General features: G+C 41.7%; 1 pseudogene; it reads right to left on the reverse strand.

Moving 5' to 3' along the window:
• Nucleotides 1-5827: 5827 nt before the first annotated feature.
• LOC117707718 (superoxide dismutase [Cu-Zn] pseudogene) lies at nucleotides 5828-6274 on the reverse strand (annotated as a pseudogene).
• Between the last annotated feature and the right edge of the window lie 15312 nt (nucleotides 6275-21586).

A 21586-nucleotide genomic window follows, 5' to 3' on the forward strand; every position in this document is an offset into this window, starting at 1 on the left:
AGAGAGAGAGAGAGAGAGAGAGAGAGAGAGAGAGAGAGAGAGAGAGAGAGAGAGAGAATTGAACGAGTGCTTTAATATAGTGTATAATCAAAGAGGTTAGGGTTCATGTTTCTTACCACCACCATTTCCTTATCTCTTAAACATATCAACATACTGACATACAGCAAAGTTAAACAAGCAGATTGCTATCCAAGTCTTTACTTGATTCACATTCAGAATAATGTGCAATGAGCAAAGGATTCAGTGTTTTTCTCCACACAAAGCTTTTCAGCAATCTACAGGATGGTAAGAAAGGGCAGATTTCTCACATTTCACATTTGAATCATTATTCACAATTACCATGTCATTTTCCATATGTATATAAATGATTTTAAGGTGATTATTAGAACTTATTCATAATATGGAATTTGGGCATTGTGATGGTTTGTATATGCTCGGCTCAGAGAGTGGCATGATTAGAAGGTGTAGCCCTGTGGAGTAGGTGTAGCCTTGTTAAAGTAGATGTGTCACTGTGGGTGTGGGCTTTAAGACCTTCATCCTAGCTGCCAGGAAGTCAGTATTCTGCTAGCAGGCATCAGATGAAGATGTAGAACTCAGCTCCTCCTGTACAATGCCTGCCTTGGACACTGATGCTTCTGCCTTGATGATAATGGACTGAACCTCTGAACCTGCAGCCAGCCCCGATTAAATGTTGTCCTTTATAAGACTTGCATTAGTCATGGTGTCTGTTCACAGCAGTAAAACCCTAATTAAGGCAGGCATTGTTATAGTAATTATTTAATCTCAGTCAGTGGTTTCTACCCCACCTTGATCATTCAGTTCCCAGATAAAAGACATACAACTTTTATATTTACAATACACCTTATGCACTAGAAGTGGGCAGATATCTACCCCCTATATTATTATGTCTACTGCCCTGACAATTACCCTGAGATATGACTTGCCATGTTCCTCTGAGACACTCTTACTCCAACTGACCAGACCTCATGGCCATGTTTTCATGAGCATGGTGTCTTCCCCTCTCTCCCCCTTCTCCTCTCTCTCTTCCTGATCTTCTGCCTCAGAAGAACTTACTGTTGAAGTCACAGGAGACAACCCGGTCCTTAGTGTAGCCCAGGTTGCCCTTTAGTGGGCTCTCAGATGCCTGCTTCACCACCTTCTTGATGTCCTCATACTTGCAAGGTTTCTCCAGGCAGCATGTCAGATCCACAATGGATACACTAAGGGTAGGAACATGGAGGGCTCCACCAGTGAGCTTCCCATTAAACTCTGGAATGACCTTGCCCACAGCCTTGGCAGCACCAGTGAATGCAGGGATGATATTCTGTGCAGCCCCATGGCCATCATGTCACAGCTTTCCAGAGGGGCCATCCATAGTCTTCTAAGTATCAGTAATGGCATGGACCATGGTCATGAGCCCTTCCAAGATGCCAAAGTTGTCATGAATAACCTTGGCCAGGGTCCTTCACCATCATGTCTACCAGATGAGGCTGGCACTGCACAAGAAGATGCAGCTGTCTCTGGAACAAGAAGGAACAGAGAGACAAATCTATGTATTCTTATGTTCCATACTGACAAAAGAAACTGTTCCACATCTGATCCAAGCTAGAATTATGAAATATTTCCACCTGTAGCTAGGGTATCATGTTTTATTACTATACTAGTTAATGTTAATCATTATTAGAATAGTTAATTCACCAGGCAGAGTGGCACACACCTTTAATCCCAGCATTTGGGAGGCAGAGGCAGACTGATCTCTGTGAGTTTGGGGCCAGCCTGGACTACATAGTGAGTCCTGGGACAGCCAAAGCTACATAGTGAGCTATGGCCTCTATGAGATATACTGAGATATAGCCTCCGGATTGAACTGTTTTTAAAAAGTTGATGATACGACTCCCCTCCAGGATAAGAGCATAGTATGGGGATTATAACTAAAGAAAGAAAATTGCTACAAAGTTCCAGAATGGAGTCCTGGTGAGCTGCACACACATGTGTACATCACACATAAGCACATGCATGCACATACACATGCACACACTCATACTCAGAGAAAGAATTTCTGGAATGGTGCAGTGAATCTCCACCTGTGCCCTAGAATATGAGTATTTGACCTTGTGGTTGAAATCGGACCTTTAAAGTAAAGCATGGAAAGGCAGAGAGAGGCTACAATGCTCCTGGGGGGTTGTTATGTTTTTGTTTATCTTATGGACTATTGATCTCAATTTTTAATACCAAAATAAAGTATAGATTTCTTTTTCCTCTCAACAAAATAAGGATCTAAAAACCTCACATTAATAAAAGATTTGCAATTATATGTTTAAAAAAATCAGGTACATAAATTCAGCCAATCAATATAATTTTATAAATCAAAACAAAATTTTTTCATCCAAGAACATAGACCTGGAAAACACAAACGTGAAATGTAACTGAAAAATTACAAATTTTTTTCCTTACAAAAAGTACTAAGCACTCCCCGCTCCCAAAAGTGATGTTAATTCAATAATCCGCTTTCAAGATATAATGTATTGACAGGTCCAGGTACTCCTCCAAATTCTGGTGCCTATTTCCCTCTACGGAAGGAGTCATTCTTCATCACCCTTAGAAGGGACAAATGGTGATTTGTGATTAGCATACTGAAGCACATGTGGCCTCCAGGCTCACTTGGTACCCTGGCTCCTCTCCTTTGCCTCCATCCTGCCCTAAACTTCTGCAGCTCCCAGGCTTCCCTTGCCCCAGCTTCTCATTCCAGTATAATCCTGTTCTGTAGGTCCTGCACTAGCATCACTCTCTCTGTCTTTGGTCCTCTCTTGGTCCTCTCTCTCGTGGACTCCTTTGTCCACTCTTTCCATCTTCTTCTCTTGCTTGTTTCTCTCCTCCTTCCTGCACTGGTCCAGTCTACCAGCCTTGTTTTATCTACTACATTCTTTTCCTGCTCTGATCTTTTCCAGACGCCTCTGGCTGTACTCCCCTTCACACTTACAGTAAACCTTCCCCTCAATCACACCTTGGAGCTGTCATGTCCCTAGTTCACACATCTGGTGCCAAAACCCTAGGTTAATACTTATATTTGAGGAACTGCTACTCAATTTTTAAAAGCATGATGACATGTGATTTTCTAGTACAGGCATTTGCTGTGCTAAATTTGGAAGTAAATATGGTTTAGAATTTTTGTTAGCTTTTTAAAGGATTTTTTTTTAAGATTTACTCGTTTTATGTGCATGAATATTTTGAATGTATGTCCTCTGATATGTGTGACTAGTGCCCATAAAAGTCAAAAGGGGACACTAGATCACCGAGAACTAAAATGACAGTTGGTTGTGAGCCACTATGTCACTGTGGGAATTGAACCTGGGTCCTCTACCACAGCAGCAGAACTCCTAACCACAGAGTCAGCTCCCCAGCCTGAATTTCCAATAGCTTTGCACTGCGGCCTAACTTAATGATTCAAGAAATTAATCAGGGGGCATGATTTTCCTTGTGACTTTATTACTTTGGGCAACACTTCAATGAAAGGAAAGCAAGAGAAGGGGAGGGAGGTGTATCTGCATGCTAACTGCACCTACCTGCAACGTTCCTACTGGCAGGTGGGCATTCACAGAACAGAACCAATGTGAATCTAGGAGGGTCACCTGTTTGTCTATGGGTATACTCTGAAGGACTCTCCAACACTCCTTATTGACTCAAGAGGTAGCCAGGACCTCTCTTACAAAAGGTAATGTTGTCTTTCCAAGTCCGTCAAAGGAGATCTCTAGCTAATACCCACAGACACCGGGGCATCTCAGTCATTCTCCAGAAGTGAGGGACAGACACCCTGCTCCTTCCAACTGTGCTTAATTGGCTGGGAGAGCAAGGGCGAAGCTGATGCTATGACTCATCAGTAGTTATTACTGATATTAAAATATTTTCCTGCTGGTGGAGTGTGGGCCCCGACCAGCTTAAAAGGCACCCGCCTAACCAGTCCTCTAGTCTGGCTGCAGCAGTGCTCTCTGAATCAGTAGCTAAGCACAACTAGTGCAACCAGAGTTTGCAAGTGCATTTAAAAGTGTGTTGGCTCAATCTTCAAATTTTGTTATATGCACATTAACATTTCTCACTTCATGGGAAAAAAAAATGTCTACAGATGTCTACAGACTTTAAAGTATTAGATCACTCTTCAAACAATAGGAAGCTAGGAATATGGCTCCCTCACACAACCAGCCTTTCTTATTCTTTCTCAGTCGGTCCCCAACACTAATTATAAAGATGAGAAGCTGTCTAACTCTTGACACTGTGCTACCTAAGCAGACAACAGAAAAGGGAAAGCAGCAAACGGGGACGTTGAGGCAGGACTTGAGCCTGTACCATTAGAACCACTCCTCCCAGCAGTCTCCTCGGAGTGGCTTACTTAGCCTATTGAAATGTTATGACTAAAGGAGAGAAATATGTGCACACCACACTTTATCTTTAAAAACCTCTCCTCAGCTGCTCCCAGCTTCTGCAACCATCAGCAAGTAATATGAACTGAGAAGTATGAACAAAATTACCGACTTCCCGGATGAAATTTATCTGAGATTAGTCTTAGTAAGCAAAGCAGAAAGTTGTAAAGTCTTTTTTTTTTATTAAAAATAATACTACCTTAAATTCAGAAAGGTATATATCATGCATTCTCTTGTTTATGGCTCCTAGAAAAAAAATATAATCATGCAGGCACAGGAATGTAGAAGGAAAATAATCTAGGGGAAACTAATGGGTGTTGGGCGGAGAGAAACAGTAGGGAGGGCATAGACTCAGAGCACATTAAATATTTATGAAAATATTCTTATGGCTGGAGATACAACTTAGTGGTAGAGCATTTGTTTAGCATGGGGGGAGGGAAGAGAGAGAGAGAGAGAGAGAGAGAGAGAGAGAGAGAGAGGAAGAAAGGAAGAAAAGAAGAAAAAGAAAGTTAACACACAAACTTCTGATATCAACTACCAGGATACAATGTAAACAATGTAAGAATCCAACACAACGTGTCTCCTTCACAATTCATCATCCCATAATAATAGCACCTATTAAAAATGCCCTAAAAGAACTTCCAGACAAAGGATGTAAAGGGACAATTATAAGTATGCTCAAACAACTTAAAGAAAACATGAATATATGCAAAAACAGATAAGAGCAAAATAAAAGAGTCAATCCAAAATACGAGAACAGAATTCAATAAAGAGAGCCACTAAAAAAAAAAACCTGAACCGAAATGGATGCTGGAGATGAAAAACTCACAAAGCCAAGTAAAATTCTCACTGGAAAACCTTTCTAAAAGAACAAACCACAAAGAAAACAAACCTGAGACTGGAAGACAAAATAAAGGAATCAGGTCACTCAGTAAAGGTCAGTGATGAGTGTGTGTGTGTGTGTGTGTGTGTGTGTGTGTGTGTGTGTGTGTGTAGGTGTATGTGTATACATGCGTGCAGAGCATAGAAGAACTCTGGACACCATGAAAAGACTTAATCTTTGAATTATGGGCTTAGAAAACATAGAAGCAAAAGCATAGAAAAATATTTCTCAAACCAAGCAAAAAGAGATGTTATGTTATGTTGTGTTGTGTTCTGTTGTGTTGTGATGTGATGTTATGTTACAGGGAGCCCACTAGTGGTGACCATTCAGGCATAGTTTATAGTCTGAGTTTATAATGCAATTCTGTTTTCTGTTTTGTTTTGTTTTGTTTTGTTTTGTTTTGTTTTGTTTTACAACTGTTAAGATTACAGTTTAATGGTTTGGGTTTTTTTTTTTCCTACAGTTTAGCAGGATAGCAAATGAGTTTTAGACTCAGGCCACATAGGGAATGTTTACTGGGCAATCCCAATCACACACAAGCCAAGTGTCTTCCAGCATTTCCAGTCTTTGTACTTTCTTCATTTCCACATTTGCCCACGTCATCTTGTTTCTGGTAAACCACCATTGTATGCCCAATAATGGAATGCTCTCCTGAGAGTTTGATCACATGATATTCAGTGGACATATTGGCCACACCATCCTTTCCAGCAGACACATTGCCCAGGTCTCCAACATGCCTCTCTTCATCTGCTCGACCGCCATGTTTCTTAGAGTAAGGATTAATATGAGGTCCTGCACTGGTACAGCCTTGTGTATTATCCCCATACTGATGGACATGGAACCCATGCTCACCTTCTGTTGATCCTGTAATTTGTCCTGACACCACAACGGGTTCACTGCTTGCCTTCTGCTTGAAGTGGATGGTGCCCTGCACTGGACAGTTGCACTTCAGCATGCACATGGTCTTCATCGCCATGCTTCCCGGGGGGGGGGGGGGGGGGGGACTGGCAAAGGCCTTGGGACCTGGAAGAGCAAGAAAAGAAGGTGACAGAAGCTGCTGCAGGAAACAATGACATAACTATATATTGGAACTCTTTATTCCAGCCACCTGAGACTAAATTTAGAATCTAAGCATAGACCCAAGTGTCCAAAGCATGGGTTTTTAAAGGCAGAAACTACATTATGGCCATAGCTACAATGAGGTTTTACAGAAGCAAGCAGTTTAACAGAAGCAAAGATAAGCAGTTAGCTGGAGGACATTCCACACAAGCAGTTACCAGAAGCTAAGATAAGCTAGGTTCCCAGAATGGAGTTTGGTAATTTTCCATGGGATTCTCCATGAAGGAGATCAAATTCTAGTTAAACCTGAAATGGCCTCAGCAAGAATATCAGTTATCCAAGAACAAAAAATATACCAATAAATAGGACCAGAAATGAAACTCCCAACAACATAATATATTAAAATATTAAAAGTATAGGGAAACAAAAGTCATTAAAAGCTGCAGAAGAGAAAGGCAGGCCCATCAGGATACCTGATTATTTGACAGAAACTTTTACAAGCAGAAAGACCTAGAAAGATGTATTCTGCAATTGTAGAAAATCACAATTGTGAACCCAGACTATTATACACAATAAAACTATTAAAATCAAAGGCAATGTTGAAGAGATAGCTCTGCTGTTAACATGCACTTGCTGCAGAGAACCTGGGTCTGATTCCCATCACCCACATGTAAGCTCACAACTGTCTGTAATTCTACTCTCAGGGGATTTGATGTCCTTTCCTGTCCCTTTTGAGAACTAGACATGTGCATAGTTCACAGATATACATGCAGGCAAAATACCCACATACATAAAATAACAATTCTTTTAGAAAAATTTAAGGAAAACTAAAAACTTTTTATGACTAGAAAAGATTAAGTGATGATCAGAGGGAAGGAACAGAAAGACAAACACACCCAGGCAAAATAAACAATTCCAGAACCATATCAAAAGTTCTAAAGAAATGGCATAAAGACAATGAAACAACAGGCATTAATGTTTCCTGCTAGTGGTGACCACATTGGCCCCATAGGTTCCTCTGACCTTACTTTATGTTCTTATGTTTGAAGATTTTGCTCTCTTCTAGATGACTCCCTCCAACCTGTGGCTTTATCATCTGTAATCCACTGTCTCCCACACAACTGCCCCAAATTCTGAACTCCTTTCCATTATTTCTGCTTGCCTTCTTAACTTCAGTAGGCTTTTCCAGATAACCTATCCTTGACCTCTCTGAAAATGGTTGTACTTTCCCCAAAGTACACTACATATCCAAAGAAAATTAGTTTCCCCTAATCTTAATAGTGGAATTAATCCAGGTAGAACTTTGGGGCTCCCCTGGGTTGTCAATTTCCACCAACTAACACATCAAATCTATTCTCACTGGTGACTGTCTTTCATAATTCAGATCCTTGGCAGTTCTAGTTGAGACGTAGCAAATTGCCTCCTAATATCTTATGGTATCCCATCATTATATTTCCTCTAGTTGAAAATGCCCTCAGTTTCCCAATCTAGCATCCTGTGTGCCTGAAATCTTCCTTAGACATCCTTTCTCCAGTGGCCAGTCACCATGCCTGGATGTGATGTCATGTGCTCTGTGAGGGAACACTGCCTCATTCCCCATGTGGCTCTGCAGTCTAGTCCCATGGATAACGCACAGTGTGTATTCAGTAACAATCACTGACTCCTCCTGTCAGTCTCTCTTACTCCAGCCTGTCCATAATGCTCCATTCTCCATAAGTGACCTGAAGACAAATCTCAACATTTGTCTTCCTATTTTTTACAGGTTAATTTCTCAAATACATTTTCATTTTATACAACTCTGAGAAGGAAAAAAAGTTAGGCTAGAGCCAATAAGATGTCTCTATGAGTTAAAGCGTTTGTCTCCAGGCTGGACCACCTGAGTTCATTTCCTGAGGAGTCCAATGTGGTTGCAGAAAATGATTCCTAAATGTTGTCCTTTGACCTTTACCCATGCACCTTGGCAGGTGCATACCCATCCTCACACATACACACTAGATAAATTAGATAAATTAGATAGATAGATAGATAGATAGATAGATAGATAGATAGATAGATAGATAGAGAAAGAGCAATGAAAAATGTTAAACTAGGCTGGTGATCATTTTCTTCTGAAATATATTGAGAAGTAACAAAGCTACATCTGATGCTGTCAGGTTGGTCTTGGAGTTCATCTGTCAAACATAATTTCATTACCTTCAAATGAGGTTGACCCATGACAGAAATGGGTTGAGAAAGAAACAAGACAATTCCATAATCATATCTGGGCACAGACCAGATGTCCTTTCTATTCTGGATACTGTGAGTAACTGCTGCTCCTTTGTCATTGACTCTGTTTCTTCTGGAGCAGGTTTACTGAGATCTCCTTTCACAAGACTAACCTCAATTTTTGACAACAGCCAATCCTACACAAAAATCCTCCCCTAAAGCACTTCACAGAAGCCAGAATCCTACAATAGACCTTTGTGTAAAGCTGTCTTGCTGAACTGTCCTCACTGTTGCCCACAGGCTGCATTAATCCTTGCTGCCAGAGTAATAGAGTGGGGTGCTCAATCCAAGTGTCTTTCTGTTGGCTACAAAGACTGCACATTTTACTACAGAGCTATATAATAATAAAAACAACACAGTATCTGAACAAAAGCAGACTTGTTGATCAATGGCATTGAGTTGAAGGTACAACATAATTCCAGGCAACTATAGACACCTAATTTTTGATGAAGAAGCCAGAGTACACACTGGAGGAAAAGGCAGTATCTTCAACAAATGGTGCTGGTCAACTGGATGGCTGCATGTAGAAGAATGCACATAGATCCATACCTAACATCCTGCACAAAACTGAATTCCAAATGGATGAAAGACCTCAACATAAAAACAGATACACTGGACCTGGCAGGAGAGAGAGTGGGGGATAGCCAAGAAGTAATTGGCACAGGAAAAGACTTTATAAACAAAACATCATTGACACTAAGATCAACAATTAATAAATAGGACCTCAAAAAAACCCTGAAAATATTCTGTATGGCAAAGAACATCATCATTTGAACAAAGTGGCACTCTATGAAATGGAATCTACACATCTGATAGAGGGCTAATATGTAAAGAACTTTAAAACTAGATCTCAAGAAAACAAATAACTGAACTAAAAAATGGGGTACAGTTCTAAATAGAGAATTCTCAAAAGAGGAAACTATAAATGCTGAGAAACACTAAGAAATGTTCAACATCCTTAGTCAACAGGGAAATGCAAATCCAAACCACTTTGAGATTCATCTTACACCAATCAGAATATCTAAGATCAGAAAAAAAATGACAGCTCATGCTGGTGAAGATGTGTAATAAGGAAAACACTCAGCCGTTGCTTATACAACCAGTTTGGAATTCAGTGTGGAGTTTCCACAGGAAGATGTGAATGGATCTACCTCAAGATTCAGCTATACCATTCTTGGCCATATACCTTAAGGATGCTTGATACTACACAGAGACATTTGCTCAGCCATGTTTATTGCTGTGTTTATGATAGCCAGAAACACAGATGTCCCACAACAAATGAATGGATAAAGGAAACATGGTATGTTTACACAATATAATTTACACAGCTGTTCAAAAAAAAAAAAAATGAAGCCATGAAACCAGAAGGTAAGTGAATGGAACCAGAAAAACTCATCTTATGTGAGGTAACCAAGACTCACGCAAAAAGACAAATAAGGTATATATTCACTTACATGTAAATATTGACTGTTAAGTAAATGATAACCAAGCCACAATCCATAGAACCACAGAGGTTAGGTATAGAGTAAAGGACTGGGATGAGGGCCAATAGCTCTCTCTAGAAAAGGGAAATAGGATAGTTCTAGATGTATAGAGAGTAAACTAGAATGGGAGGATCAAGTGAGCACGGGGAGGGAAGAGGTGGATGAGGAAGGGCATATAGGGAGAGACAGCTAAAATTAAGGGCTGCTGAGGGATAGTATACAAACCTAATATAACAGAAACTTCATAAAGGTAAATAATACATTAAAAATGTTCTAAACGAAATCATCAAATGATGGGAGAGACAGAGTCCCAACTGGACATCTCAGCAAATGAAGCTTCCAGTAATGGGATTGGGTAACATCTAATTGAGTTGTTAGCCAAAGGGGTCCTATGGGGACCCAGGATGTTGCCAAGACTATAGCTTTCTCTCCACAAACTGATTGGCAAGGCTCCATGGTTGAAGACAACATCTACAGTACAACCCATCGTACATGAAGAAGTTCAGCTGGTGCCTACATAGAGCCTTTACTATATGCTGCATCGGTGATACAGGAAGCTACTCTAAATGGTACCAAAGGAGAAATGTCAACACTAAGCCAACCATGAACCCTTTGATCTACTTTGTGACCTGCCAGGCATGTTAGTACAATGGTGACACGGGTTTGTGGGAGTCACCAACCAATATCTGATTTGACTCAAGGTCCACTCTGGGAGATAGAACACATACCCAACACTGCTTGAGTGGCTAAGAACTTGAGAGTTGAAAGCCTAGGGTCCTGGGGTAAAACCAAATACTACTGTTCTAAAAAGAAAAAACAATAAAGTGACTCCTAATGACATTCTACTACACTCATAGCTCAGCCATCAAGAAAAACTTCCTCCTGAAGCAGATGGCAACAAATACAGAGACCCACAGCTAGACATTATGCAGAGGGTAAGAGACCTTGGAACACTCAGCCCTGAATGGAGTGTCTCCATCAAATCCCTCCCCTTGGGTCTCAGGGAACCTTTGAAAGAGGAGGTTGAAAGAGTTGTAAGAGTCAGAGGGGATGGAGGACACCAAGAAAACAAGGTTTTCCAAATCAACAGGACTGATGCACAGATGAACTCACAGAGCCAGAGGCAGCATGCACAGGGCCTGCATGGGTCTACACCAGATGGGGTCCTAGAGCTGAAAGGAGAAGCAGACACATGCCCCTGGCTTTAACCCAGAAGCCATCTCCAATTGATAACCACTTTCAAATGAAAATTTAGTTTTCTCCAAGGGAGTCTCACTGGAGAACCAATGAGACTGTGTGCTCAGCAGTAGATGGTCAACAGAAAACAAACTCGGTGCATTCTTGCCATTTCCTCCATAATATTGTGGCAGGGCCTTTTTAATTTTTTCTTACTTTTATTTTTGTTTTTATTTTACAGATATTTTTCCTTTTATCTTTTTCTCCTACTACAGTTCCTCTCTCTCTCTCTCTCTCTCTCTCTCTCTCTCTCTCTCTGTGTGTGTGTGTGTGTGTGTGTGTGTGTGTGTGTGTGTGTGTGTGTGTGTGTATTATGGCTTCCAGTTTAATATTTTTACAGGATTCCTAAGTATGCAAACACGTGGGTTTCCGTGTCTACGTCTGTTTCTCGTGTCTTCTCTTGGGTTCTTTTCTTTCCGATTGTTTTGTCCCATACTGATGTGTTTGTCTTCATTTTATCTTATACTATCTGTGATGGTTTGTATATGTCCAGCCCACAGAGTAGCACTATTAGAAGGTGTGGCCCTGTGGGAGTAGGTATGGCCTTGTTGGAGTAGGTGTGTCACTGTGGGTACCGGCTTTAAGACCCTCATCCTAGCTGCCTGGAAGCCAGTATTCTGCTAGCAGCCTTCAGATGAAGATGTAGAACTCTCAGCTCCTCCTGCACCATGCCTGCCTGGATGCTGCCATGTTCCTGCCTTGATTATAATGGACTGAACCTCTGAACCTGTAAGCCAGCCCCAATTAAATGTGTCCTTATAAGACTTGCCTTGGTCAAGATGTTTTGTTCACTGCAGTTAAACCCTAACTATGACACTATTTTATTTTATTATTATTCTTTAGAAGCCTACATGTTTTCTAATGAGAGACAGAAAGAAAATGGACCTGGAAGGGGAGGTGGGGAGGAACTGGGAAGAAAGATAGGAGAAACTGTAACCAGTATATATTATAGGAGAGAGAAACACTATCTTCAATAAAAGGAGAAAATCAACCTGTACTGGCAATAATTAACTTTGTAACTTGGGACTCCTTAAAATTGTGAAATAAACTTACATTCACCCTTTTGACTGTTTTCAGCCTCAGGTAAACTGGAAAATAAAAAAGAAAGGAAAAACTAGAGGTCACAATGATACTTGCCAAGAACCTCGTGCAGAAGTAATCTTGTTGCTCTAAGTACTTTGAGAATTCTAAGTACTGAATTGGCTCTTAGCCCTCTTTCTGGAGATAAGCAAATACTGGAAGCACACTCCAATGACCTCAAAAATACAATAAACAGAGAACTAGCACTTCTGTGGGTAGAGAAAGAGCAAGGGCGGATTTCAATTTTAATTGAAGAGTTAACATTTGCCGGAGCACAAGAAGTTCCAGCAGGAAATTTAACTACTGTCCACAAATAAATACTTATTTATTAAAGATGTTTCTTGTTTAGATGCTTATTTAAACCAGAGGCTGTTTAGCACAGGAATTACTCAGCATTCTTTAAATGCCTTCATCAGCAAACTATCTGGTTACAACATCTAGTGTGAAAGATTTCATTAGTCAGATATTGGCCTTGGCTTTGAATCTGAGGCTTGCTCAAGGGGAAGGGAACATATAGACAGGATTGCAAACATAGCTGGCTTATCTTCCGAGAATCATGATTAAGTAATGGTTATTTACCTTAAATTTACTTAAGACTCTCTTTCTGGCCAAGATTACTTACCCACAATTAAATATTATTTTTAAAACACCCGCTTGAAAAGTACCTGTCCCAGGAGAAAAGAGAATATGGGTAGAATATACATAAGTGGTTCAAATGTCTTTCAAAATTGTCTAGCTAGTTTCAAAAAGTCAGGAAGGGGTGTGTTTGGTCCCTCTTGGGTTATAGACCAGGGAAGAACCCAAGGGAACTTTGTGTTTATTGATTGTTTTAAGCTTATGTTCTTTCAGGTGAAGTATGAGAATAACCACCGAGTCTACACACTCCTATAGTAGCAAGCAAACTCGTTTTTAATGTTTAAATTGTAAACATTAATACAAATCAGTTAGATTTTGACAAAGTGACTTCATCCATATAACCAGCAGAGAAATGAAAGGGTCAGACACTGCCAGAACCCCACTTCATCCTCCCATACATCCTTCTCCTAGGCAACCTATAGCATCATAGATGACTTGTACCCAGGACGTAGCTTTATGCAAATAGATTACATAGAAATAATGCTTTTGGCATCAATGATTAGTACTCCCTGGATAACACTCTCCAGGGTTTTGAAGAAACTACCTAACAACCTAGTTACTGGTGACCCTCTGTTATAATCAGGAAACCAAACTCAAATTCAGAGTAAAATGATATATTTAAAAAAAAAAAAAAAAAAAAAAAAAAAAAAAAAAAAGAAAAAGAAAAAAAAAATAATGCTTTTGCATCTGGCTTTTCAATAGTAGGGTGAGTTTAGCCGAGCAGTGGTGGCACATGCCTTTTAAGCCAAGCACTCAGGAGACTTAGGCACTCAGATCTCTAATTCCCAGGCCAGCCTGGTTTATAGAACAAGTTCTACACCAGACAGAGCTACACAGAGAAAAACAAACAAACAAACAATAACAAAAAGAAAACAGACTTCAAGTTGTGTTTGTTCATAGGAACATTCAACACTTCGCTTTTCTGTTCTACTGCTGATAACCCCTCAGTTTTTCCCAACAACTACAATGAATCATGCCTATGCATACACATGACTTGAAGAAGGAAAAATGGCTTAATAAGAAAATGGTTGGCAGAAAAGTTTTTCCTATTAAAAACATGAAGCTATTGCAGAGAGACTTGTATAATCCTGTGCCTGAGCCTAGTATGTGGTAGACATTAATCCCTGCATTTGAGAAGCGGGAAGATTTCTGTGAGTTCAAGGCTAGCCTGGTCTACCTAATGAGTTCCAGGCAAGCCAGGGTTACACAGAAAGATCCTGTCTCAAACAAAGAAAGTCTGCACAGACAACTTCCCTGTGTTCAGTCACCACTAAACCAAATCATCACACAAGACAAATTTGTTCTCAGAGGGTTCTAGAAATCAAAGACCCAAAACAGGTCTGTAAGGTCTACATTCAGTGTCAGCAGGGCTTCTGGAAGCTTCAGCATAAACTCCTTATCTCACTCGGCTCTTCCACTTTATCCCCTCCGTGTGTGTTTGCGTGTATGTGTGTGTATATGTGTGTCTGTGTGTGCAGATGCACATATATGTATGTGTGTGCATACATGTTCCCGTGTGTGCAGGTACACATCTATGTATGTGTGTACATACATGTTCCTGTGTGTGCAGGTACACGTGTGTGTGTGTGCACATGTGTGCTCACGTGCACGTGGGGGCCATTACACAGTCTCCAACCACATTGTTTTTAGAGATGAGAAAGGGTCTCTCGTTGGTCTGAAGCCTACCAAGCAGACTAATGAACTCCAGGAGCCATGACCACCATCTCTGACCCCTATATGGATTCTCATGACGCTAAGGTGCTGGATAATGCAAGATGATCATGATCCTTAGCCATGTGGGCAAAGTCTCCTTGCCATGTACTCATAGGTGCCAGGGGTTAGCAGACAGACATCCTTGCTGGGGCATTAGTAAATTTAGCACACCAATCTTCCGAGATGACTTGTCCCCTGTTTTCCAGTACGCTTTGCATTTGACCCTCAGCAGAGTAAGACAGAAGCTCAGGTTTTTGTTTTTTGTTTTTATCCTATGACCCCCAACTTTTGCCAATATCAACAGAGTGAACTTGAGGTGGAGTCTGGTATGGCTCACTGCTCTTTCCCCACCATGGGCATTCATGATGGCTGAATGAAGCTATTATCATTTTCTGCACCCCAAAGCATTCTGGGAGAGGAAAAGTTGTCCTGTGCCATTCAGTGCCCTCAGTCATGGCTAGCATGGATGGTTTTGATCTTTCTGCATTTGTTTCCTCATCTAAAAAGCTGACCATCGAGGAGGCAACCTGAACTCAATACGCAGCAATACTCATTTCAAGTGGAAATAATACAGTACTCAAGACTCTGGTCTTTAAATAGCATGACTTAAATAAATAGGAAGCCACGTATCTTGTCAGTATAAGATGCTAATTAAAGGGGAAACTGAGTCAGGCATGTGCAGCATCAGGCACAATCATCACATTTTTGTTGTTTGTTTTTTGTAAGTTTAAAGGGGAAAGCACACTTAATAGAAGAGTTTCCTTTTTGAAAGTTGCTTGACAGAATCAGATTATATGAAAATAACATGTTCTTCCTCATACTTGTTTACACGGAACCTCAAAAAAATAGCTCTCACAGAGTGCCTGATAAAAGTTGAACTACAAGAAGAGAGAGACGATTTTGGTGGCTTTCAGATTGCTATAGACATGTTTAAACAAAACAAAACAGCTGGGCAGTGGTGGTGCACGCCTTTAATCCCAGCACTTGGGAGGCAGAGAGAGACAAGTGGATTTCTGAGTTTGAGGCCAGTCTGGTCTACAGAGTGAGTTCCAGGACAGCCAGGACTACACAGAGAAACCCTGTCTCGAAAAACAAAACAAAACAAAAAATTTAAAGTAACATTTAAACATAGTTTCATGGGAGAGCAAGATGGGTGGTTATAACTGCTTGCTATGAAAGTCTGGTATCCTAAGTTTGATGTCCAGAACCCACTCACAAACACATGTTCTCTGTGTCTATCTCTGTTCCTCCTCTGTCCCTCTCTTCTTACCTCCCTCCTTCCCCCCACCCTTACCCCCTCTCTTTCCCTTCCCCTTGTTTCCCTCTTCCTTCCTTCTCCCTGTCTCCCCTTCTCTCCCTCTCCCTCTCCCTCCCCCACCCCCATACAATAAGAGTTATTTTTATAAAAGTAGTTTTGAGTCTGAGGATGTAGCCCAGTTGGGCAAGTACTTGCCTAGCATGAGGAGGGCCTGCATTTGATCCCTAGGACTGCATACACTGGGCACAGCTATAATCCTGACATCTGCAGGTGAAGGCAGGATTGGGCTTCCAAGGTCATTCTCAGCTACAACATAAATGCCAGGCCAACTGAGGTTACACAAGACCCTTTGATAGCTTGCCCCCCCCCCCAAAGTAGTTCTAGAGCTCACATAATGTTTTGTAAATTATTTTTTAAGTGTGTGTGTGTGTGTGTGTGTGTGTGTGTGTGTGTGTGTGTGTGTGGTCAGTCCCTTCAGAAGCCAAAAAGGGGAGCTGGATTCCATGGATCTGGAGTTACAGCCTGTTATGAAGCACTAGACATGGACTCTTGGAACTAAACTCTCTTAGGACCATATACACTCTTAATCATTGAGCCACCTCTCCAGCACCCCATCCCCAATATGTTTTGTAATTGGTCTGTAATTTAATAACGACCATCACAAATCTAAGCATACTGACATATTTTAATCAGAACCTCTAAATATTTAGAAAGTTAAAATCTCAAGTCCTCTGCTCCCTCTGTACCATCCCTTCCCGTCTTCCTCTTCTAAGGATGTAGGAGGCCCCTCTTCCCATTTGTTCAAGCCGAATCATAGAAACCATCATTTATCTGCCTTTCCCCTCACCCAGGCCCCACAAGCAATCTGCCAAGAGCCCCTGTCAGCTCTCCCTCGACAATCTATTCCAAGCACCTCCATTTCTCTTCATCTCTATTGCCAGCACTTCTGTCTGAACCAACAGATTACAGAGTTGCAACCGCAACCCAGTGGTGAATTATGGAATCAGTCTAGTGGGTGACAACCAGCATTTCTTCTTCTACAGCGAAAGGGAATACAAAACCTCAGGGTGCATCCCTCATGGTCAGGGTATTATGTCATGGAATTTTTCTTTATGTGCATGTATTGGGTTACTCATGAAATATGACACTTGTAGCAATTAATAATAATAATAATAATAATAATAATAATAATAATAATAATAATAATAAATTCAGAGAGCCTAGATTTGAGGTCACATAGTTCTCACTTGAATTGCCTTATCCTAAGCATGTTGCTAAGCCAAACATCAGTCAGTGGTATTATAGTCACAACACGAGCCAGTAGCTGTCTGATCACATCTGTAACCTTCATGCTTCACACAGACCGTGCTCTAGCCTCCCTGCCAAGTGTCCCCACCTCAGGGGCTCTGTACTTGCTTCCCCTTGTACCAGCTTCCTCCTGAACCCTAATGTCCCCCTCATCTCTATGTTCTTGTTTCTCCCATGGCACATACACCTCTCTGAAACTACCTGATTTATTTCTGGTCTCCAGGCTTGTTTACCATCTCTGTGTTTGCTGCTAGAATGGAGTCCCAAGAGAACAGAGCCTTGTCTGTTTCCTGTGCTGACTCCTCTCTGAAACTACTCAGTTCGTTTCTGTTTTTCAGACTTGTTTACCATCTCTGTGTTTGCTGCTAGAATGGAGTCCCAAGAGAACAGAGCTTTGTCTGTCTCCTTTGCTGATGTGTCGCCAGAACCTAAAATACATACATACGCTATATAACATATATAGTGGATAAATATTTTTGGTTTACTGGTTTACTCAAATGCAAATCCTATGCTAGGACTGCAGAGATAACTCAGTCATTAAAGTTCTTGATGCACAAGTACTGGACCTGAGTTCCATCCCCAGCACCAAAGTAAAAGACTGCGCTTGGTGGCACATTCTTGTAATTTCAGTGCCAGGGATAAAGTGATTGGCGGTGGATTTCTGGGGCTGGCCAGTCATCCAGCCTAGCCCATTTTTACTCAGTACATTATTCTTATTTTCCTAAACAATACCAATGTCTTCCCTTCATTACTTTCCTTCTTGTTAAAACGACTCTGTTAGTCTATCCACTGACTGTAGGTCAGAATGAGGAGTGTGCTACAGAGGAAGCCATCATCAAGCAGATGAAGAACAACAATATCGCAAGGAACAACCGTGCCAATCTACTGTAAGCAGTGATAAACACTGATCAGATTACTTCCCCACCAATTCATCCTGGCTTAGACTCTCTACAAAGGCCACCAAACAGTTCCAGCATCCTACAGATGGACTCTCTCTCTCTCTCTGTCTCTCTGTCTCTGTCTCTGTCTCTGTCTCTGTCTCTGTCTCTGTCTCTGTCTCTCTCTCTCTCTCTCTCTCTCTCTCTGTGACTGTCTGTCTGTCTGTCTGTCTCTGTCTCTCTGTCTTTACCTCCCTCTCTCTACCCCCACCTCTCTCACAGACACACACCAAAAAAAAAAAAAAACAAAAAAAAAAAAAACAAGGAAGTCTTATCAACAGTCGTGATTACCCAAAAGTGGGTCAGCCAAGGTAACTAACCCATTAATGATGGATTGGCCTTTCATAATAACAGAAGCTCCGGATTGTTTTAATGAGAGAAGAATAAATAACATAGTATTTACATTCTTATTAGGCATCTGTTTTTCATCTTGATGACATTTTACTGCCGTAAACAAAGAAAACGGGCTCTGTATTTGGATAATATGAAAAAGATGTTTATATTTTCCAAAGGTTAATGCTAAGATTAATATTTTTTTTAATCGACTGGGTTTCAAGCATACTGGGAAAGCACACCATTAAAACTTTATCCGCTTCTCCTAAGAATGTTGAGGCATTTAGACTTTTTGGCTGAGCTCATCAATTACAAGTCATACCAACTCTTCCTGCTGGAGCAGGACATGGAATCCTAACAAGTAGCTTCACTCAAGAACATAGAGTCACAATCGAAATTAGAATGTAGGGCTGGGGGATTAGGACTCAGTGAGTAAACTGCTTGCCAAGCAAGCATGAGGACCAAAGTTCAACTTCTGAGAGCCCTTGTGAAGGCAACTATAGTAGCACCTGTCTATAATCCTAGTGTTCCCACAGCAAGATTAAAGGCACAGACAGGAGAATCCCTGAAAGCTAAAGGGTTGGCTAATCTTCTACCTAAACAGCAGCAACTGAGAGACTCCATCACAAACATGGCGGAAGACAATGACCAAGACATAAGGTTGTCTTCTGAGCTCCACATATGCACACCCTCATTCGCATACACAAAATGCATGTGCGCGCGCGCGCGTGCTCACACACACACATGCGCTCACACACACATAGTTTTTTTTTTTTTTAAATAGAAATTAGGCTAACTCCAAAAACTTCCACAAGTAAAAATAGTATTGTGAAATCTCTGCCAGGATTCATACTCATAGCCTGCCGTGCCTAGAGTAACATTTCACCTCGATTCTCATTACTGTAGCGTGTGAATAACGGACTTTGGAAGAGAAAGTGGACAGTTCAAACTTCCAGTTTACAGATGAAAAAGCAAACACCAGCAAGATGAAAACACCTGCCTACGGTCACCAGACACCTGTGTGCTGGAGTGGCAGAAACACTTGTCTAAAGCATCAGGTCATCTGTCTAAGGTCATCTGTCATCTAAGGTCACCCATCACCTGTCTGAGGACACCAGTCAACTGTGTGTTGGAGAGGCAGAAACACCTGCCTAAGGTCACCAGGCCACCTGTCTAAGGTCACCCATCACCTGTCTGAGAACACTGGTCCACTGTGTGCTGGAGAGGCAGAAAAGAGTGCCAGTACCTAGATCCCCAGATGAAGCAGCTTCTCACGTTCTTTCAAATCTTAGTCTGTACTCCCACTGCTGTCCCTGTCCCATACTGTCCCACATTCCAAGGGGTGATGGATTTCTCTGGTTGCTCTAGTGACTCACTTGACAGCTAGCACGTACTGCACAGAAGTTAAACAAACGAGCTATTCCTAACTTTTCCATTTGAACACACACATACACAATGTATTTACTGGGAGAGGACATGAGGATCTGGACCATCTTGCCAGTCCCATAAACTTATATTTTTGATTTATTTTTTAGCAGGGAAAGAGAAACAAATCCCTTCCTATCTGGTGTTAAGAAGGACACAGACCAATAAGGGAGGAAGGGGCTTCAAGCTAGAGAGACAGGAGCAGGTAGGCAGTGGCTCTCCCCACCCCCAGTAGAATTTACAGGTAGATAATATGGTTAAACAGATGCATTCAGGGAACTCAAGAGAGCAGCAGTGTCCCCCAAGGAAATATGGAAATAAGTGCCTCCTGTCTCACCTTTGATAACTCACAAACTTAAGTAGCAACCTGCCGAGTCACAAATGCCTACTCAGGATACCTTGGGACTTAATCACAGCAAGGCTAGGGTCCCATCTACAAGACCTTCTGCTTAAACTCCAGGGTCTGACCAGACTGCCCAGCCTTTTCTAAAGAGCTAAGACTTGCTGGGTGGGGCTGTTCCCAGCACAGCAAGGAACTTCAGAGGGCTGTGAGCAAATGGAGTGAATGGCTGGCCAAGAACATAACACACTCGACACCTGAGGACAAGACAGTGGGTCAGAAAGGCAGTCCAAACATCAGGGTTGAACTCAGAGGGCTCGCAGAAGGCACTTCTCCCAAATTCGCTTCTGCCTTGCTGTTCTCTAAGACTGACTCTGACTCAGTCCCATTCCCTCTGAGGCAGGCAGAGTCTCCTGAAGAGCTGCTGCCAGCCTGCTGTGACCCAACATCCCCCACCCGCACCCCGGAGTTTGTGGCTCAGTAGCTCAATGGCTCTCTCAACACGGTTCCACAGACTTAATCATGAATTTTATGAATTCACTTTTTAAAACCCCTCCTCTCCCTCTCTCCCCTTCTCCCTCTTCTCCCTCCCTCTACTCCTGGCTGTCTAGGAACACACTCAGTAGACTAGGCTAGCCTCTAACTCAGAGATCTACCTGCCACTGCCTCCAGAGTGCTGGGATCGAAGGCATGCACCACCGCAGTCCGGCTATTATTTAGCAATTGTTTAGCCATTTTTCTGTCAGCCAAACTACCTCTGTTCTTCACTCATCTAATCTGATGCTGAGAATACCCCTCAGATGCCAAGTCAGATTTACTAAAGCTACTCTCAGAGCTATGCGTGTTCCTTCCTAATTGCCATGTTGCAAATTAAAGCTCCTCCTCATAGCTCAGGAGAGCAGCAGGGGATGGCAGAGACCCTTCAAACATTATTTTAACGTTGGTAAAACTAAGACTCTATCAGAGTCATGGTTACTATAACTCAGGCTCCTTACGTTTCCCAAATCCCTCGTCTCCAATTCTCAACTTAGAGTCCTTCCCTAAAGGGCCATACCCATTCATATATCCTTTCTGCCCAAAACACAGCTTTAAAACACTATTCACTTCACCTTCTAAATCCTCCCATAGAGTGGCTGCCTGGCAGCACAGATCTTTCCAGGAAATTTAATTGTTGGGTATTTTGTTAACAACTAGGACAGATCCAGACTCAGGC

The sequence above is a fragment of the Arvicanthis niloticus genome, chromosome 4 (genome assembly GCF_011762505.2).
Source record: "Arvicanthis niloticus isolate mArvNil1 chromosome 4, mArvNil1.pat.X, whole genome shotgun sequence".
Lineage (NCBI taxonomy): Eukaryota > Metazoa > Chordata > Mammalia > Rodentia > Muridae > Arvicanthis > Arvicanthis niloticus.